Source organism: Camelus dromedarius, chromosome 2 (assembly GCF_036321535.1).
Source record: "Camelus dromedarius isolate mCamDro1 chromosome 2, mCamDro1.pat, whole genome shotgun sequence".
Classification (NCBI taxonomy): Eukaryota; Metazoa; Chordata; class Mammalia; order Artiodactyla; family Camelidae; genus Camelus; species Camelus dromedarius.
In genome coordinates, this window is record NC_087437.1 from 7,400,769 (window position 1) to 7,406,457 (window position 5,689).

Consider the following 5,689-nt stretch of genomic DNA (forward strand, 5'->3'; position numbering starts at 1 on the left):
AGTGTGTATCTGTTAATCCCATACTCCTAATTTACCACCCCCTCCCTCCCCCTTGGTAACTATAAATTTGTTTTCTATGTCTGTGAGTCTATTTCTGTTTTATAAATAAGTTTGTTTGTTGCCTTTTTTTTTTTTTTTTTTTTTTTTTTTAGTATTGTGCATTTTCAGCAAAGGGCTCTGAGTCACTCTTTATTCACTGAGACTCCTTTCCTTGGCTATAAAACTTGCTCGTGTTATTGTGATATTCTGATTTGTCAAGCAGATAACAAGTTCAAATCTTCTAACTTGTCCTTTCACAAGAAAGAATTTTTTAAAAAAAACATAGAAATACTAGATTGAAAGCTCTTTTTGGAGAGAGTATGCATTTTCCTCCTTTGCTCCGAGTTAAAAAAATCTCTTCTCACACATCACACTACTGAAGGATTTGCATGGTCAATTTCTTGTCAGCTCTCAAATTTCAGATTGGATGTGCATTTCTCTGAAGATTGTATAAGCCACCCTCTTTGCCACAAAAGCACTGAGGAAGCAAAGCAGACGTGCTGTAAATTTCAGTGATCCTGGGCTAGTTGGTTTCTGCACCTGATTCCAGTGATATGGTCTTAGAATTAAAACTGTCCTAAGAAAATGGCAGCAAACTTCCAAAATACTCATAGTTGCGAAAACAACAATAATAATAACAACAACAACAATATAGAGGTGAATTTATCTAACTGCCCCAAGAAAACACACCCAATGACCACTAGCACAGCTTCGCAATAATATCACAAATCAAATTTTAAAAGGGATCAAGAACTTGATGCTTGAAAACTTCCTGTAGAAAACCCAGGCTTCCCTTTCATAAAACCCTCCATTTCCCAAGTCCTACCTAAACACCTTGATTGCTCTATGGATTACACAGTGTATGTTCAGTGCCTGCTAAGGATAGGCTGTGAGTCGGGGAAGACACAAGGCAGACGGGGATAGCCCAGCTGTAAAATTGCACATTCTACCATAAGTGAGCAATCCAGACTACCTACTTCATCTCCTTCTACCAAAATATTGCATTTTCCCTCCCAATAAAGATGTTTTATAATGGCAATGAGGTGCCGTAACTCACGGAGGTTCTGCTGCTTACTTCCTCTCTGTGTCCTATAACTCCCACTTTATCATGAGAACATATGTTGTATCTCTGTCATGAATTATTATTTGGCGATTCCACGTTGGAATCTGCACTTGGAAGGCAGTTTCTCCACCCCCACTGCAAAGATTCCCGCTCATTCATAGAAGGTCCATATTGTCTAATGGCTTCCATGTTGTAAAAACAATTCCTTAGGTCCTGTATCTAGGGGCTTGGTCTCCTAAATTCTCAATTAGCAAAACCATCCTGAACTTATATAGGTACCTAAGGTGCTGTGCCTCTTCATTCTGAAACAACCATTTGTGTATGCTACGTTTGAGAAGACAATTCTCTCTACAATGAGCAAACCCAACGGCAAAATGTTTCAAGAGGCAGTGATAAAAATCTCACGAGTGCAGTCAGGGGAAAAGGCACCCACTTTTTTATGCACTGCCTCTACCTTTTTCCCAACTAGTAAATTTAGAGGATGGAGAGTAACAAAAAGCACTTCGTTGAAGGAAAATGTCTTTGCGATTCTGACTTCCATCAAAGGGATTTCAAACTGCTTTCCTATAGGGTCGTTTTCTTTCTCCTCTACTGGAGCCCATCATACTGGCTCCTAAGCGTTGATTGGTCACATTCCTTCTCAACTACACATTTAGCAGATGACTCATTGTTAACCTGAAACAGACCACTGTGAGAGTATTTATACCATGGGCATCAACAAACACTACAAATCAGGGCTTTCTCAGGGGAAGATGGGGGTTAGTTCCCAAACAGTTACCAGCATCTCGAGAAGTACTATAATGTGTATAGCAGTCCTACAAAAAAATGTCTAAACTCTAGCTGCAAAGTCATACATAAAACAAGGTAATAATGGTTAAAGCTATTAGTAGAAAAGATGTCAGATTGGCAGTGTAGCTTATTGGTTAAGGACTTGGGCTTGGTCTAGTTTGGGTAGCCTCCTTACTAGTTAAATATCCTTCAGCAACTCGCTTCTCTGAACCTCAATTTAGTCCACTGTAAAATGGGAATAGTAAAATTAGCTTCCTTGCATGGTTATTTTGGAATTAACTGGGATAATGAATGAATGACCTGGATGCTTGGCTCATACCGAGGGCCCAATACATTTTGGCCAATATTGTCAAAGACGGGTAGTGGAAAAATGACCAACTTCATCTTAGTTGTAGTTACTTGTTCACTTCTTTCCAATCACCCATCTTTTTTATTGTCCTCATGTGTGCCAAGTTCCTGACTCTGAGCCTTTGCAATGCCTCTGCCTGCAGTCTGAAAAATCTCTCGTTGGATTTTTGCCTAGTTGCTTCCCTCTTATTCCGGCCCCAGTTCAGCTTTAGCTTCTCAAAGAGAACTTCCTTGGTCAGTCTTCCAGGGCTCACTTTTCTCCCATCCTCCATCTAGTCACCATGTTCCAGATTTCTATATTCTTGAAGAATTTGTCATCATTCCTGGGCACATATCCAGAGAAAACTATAATTCAAAAAGATACTTGCAGCCTAATGTTCATAGCAGCTATTTATATTAGCCAAGACATGGAAACAACCTAAATGTCCATTGACAGATGACTGGATAAAGAAGTTGTGGTATATTTATATAGTAGAATATTACTCAGCCATAAAAAGAATAAAATAATGCTATTTGCACCAACATGGACCTAGAGATTATCATATTGAGTGAATTAAGCCAGACAAAGACAAATATCATATATCACTTATATTTGGAATCTACAAAAAGGACACAGATGAACTTATTTACAAAACAGGAACAGACTCACTGACATAGAAAACAAACTATGGTTATCAAAGGGGAAAGGGTGGAGAGGGAGAAACTAGGGGTTGGGGATTAACAGACACACACTACTGTATATAAAATAGATAAACAACAAGGACCTACTGTATAGCACAGGGAACTATATTCAATTTCTTGTAATAACATATAATGGAAAAGAATCTGAAAAGAAAATATATATACATGTATAACTGAATCACTTTGCTGTACACCTGAAACTAACATTATAAATCAACTACACTTCAATAATTTTTTTGAAAAGAAGTTTCTGCTTTATTTAGTGACTTGTTTATTAATGACCTTTTGTACTGAATCTAAGATCCATGAGAACAGTGGTTCTGTCTGCCCTTTTCACCACTTAATGCTGAGGCTCACGAATGGTGACTGGCATGTGGTAGGTAGGCAATAAATATCAATGAATTAGAAATAAATAAATGGTGACTTTGGAGCCAGAAAAGTTTATTTGTTTCTTAGGTGGAGCAGCTAGATCTACACTTCTATTTTTAGTCCAATTAAGGGTTGTTTTTGATAATAAAATAGAAATATTTATGGATCCACAGGAGGTAAAGAAGTTCATTAATGCTCTGGATAAATAACAGAATGAGCAGTAGAAAAATCTATTGACAGATTTAATCAGGAAATTGTGAAAACAACCAGATATAGCTGATTTTGTAAGACATGGAAAGATTAGATTCAGAATAACTTGATTGGGTGAATTTGAAAAGATTTTCTTTCCCTACACACTGCTGAAAGTTTATTTATTGCTGTGATCTTAGCATAATGATTGGAAATAAGAAAGCAGAATTTAAATTCCCAATCATTAACCATCCTGATTATCACCATTCTGGCTGGGAGGAAAGATACAATGGCGACTAGCCTACTTGGTACACAAGAGTTTTCGTAGACTTTCACGCAGGTGTGTGAGCAAGACTTTTCTCACCCTCATCATATCACCCATCTCATGTGAGCCTGTGAGGAAGGGGAATAGTGGGCACTAGAGAAAGAAAGACAAAATAAACCTGTCTGAATAAATACTTTCTAATTTTTGTGGTATCAAATAATGATTTAAGCATTTCCATGTGAGGATTTTTTTTTTTTTTGAGTATGAAAAGTTTGGAGAGCTTTAAAAAAATCATTCTAAAAATGAAGGACTTTAATTAATAAAAAATATTCCTATATAATACATTTATACAGTAAAATTAGGAAAGTTGTTATGAAGGAATAAAATAGAATTGTAGCATAGACATGCATTTCTTGCCTTATTGGGGAAAAGACATTTTTTAAGTGGAAAAGAGAATATAAATGCTAGATATGTGCAGGCAGAGTTCTTTATCTTATATCTGAATTATTAAATGCTCAAGTCCATTATTTTTTTCCAGTTTAGCTAAAATAGAAGAGGATGTAACATATATAATGTTAGCAGGGATTTCAATTAAATTGTGGATCTATAGTTAGATTGAACATTTGGAAGAATTACATAAAGGTTCAAGTATCAGACATATATATATATATATATTACATCATCCCTCTGTATCCACAGGGGATTGGTTCAGGCAGCCCCTACCCATGCCAAAATCCTTGGATGCTCAAGTCCCTTACATAAAATGGTATAGAATTTGCATATAACCTACACATACCCTGCTATATACTTTAAACCATCTCTGGATAATTTATAATACCTAATACAATGTAAATGTTAGGTAAATAGTTGTTAATTCAATGTAAGTACTATATAAGTAGTTATCAGCATGTGGAAAATTTAAGTTTTGCTTTTTGGAATTTTCTGGAATTTTCTTTTCTGAATATTTTCCATCTGTAGATGCAGAACTCATGGATACAGAGGACTGATTATACACACACACACACACACACACACACACACACACAATCTTCATTATCATCATTTTAGGGCAAATAAACTAGATAGACATATGGCTGCCTAATTCTCATGCAGTCTTTTTGGGTCTATTTCATTACCTGCATGCAGAATTTTAAGAAATTAGTTTCAGATTCTTAAAAACATAAAAGCTCTGATTTCCTCTGCCAAGAATTCCACAATTGTGCTTACATGGTCTAAAATGCAACCAACTCAGTAGAATGGTATTTTATATAAAAAGAAAGAGGCACCTAATTAGTGCACACATAATCTATTATTTACCAGAATGTGTAAGCATACACCACATACAAATTCCTACACTCACACTTGTACAGAGGCTAATTCTTATCATGGCTGTGTGACACCGTGAGCCAGATATTCACCCTAAATTAGGGTGCAGTATGGAGAAGCAGCTGTTAGTAACAACATCAATGTGCTAGAAAATTCTAGATGCTACATGTATTTTATTTCATTTACTCCTAATGTTACAATATAACATATAATTATATGTAATATATAATAAAATATTTTTCTATACATAATATCTTTATTTACTTCTCTTTCTTTTCCTTTTCCCACATAATTTAAGATATATTGAACTTAAAGTATTTAAGTGTTGTTAACTTGACATCATAATATTTAAATTTGGGGATATCAAGGATGGAAGTAAACATCATCCAAGGACTTCGCATCCTCTTCTGAGGAAAGGTTAGTACATTTTCATGTGCACACAGGATAGTTATATCATGTTACGTGGAAGTATGACCTTGTTATTGTCTTTATTTGGAGATTAAGTACAGTTTATGGATATATGTATGGGTGCCAAGTTCATGGCAGGGTGGATTTGGGATGGCCATCTTCAATGTGTCAACCTGGTTGAGCCACAGTGCTCAGATCTGTGGTCAAATATC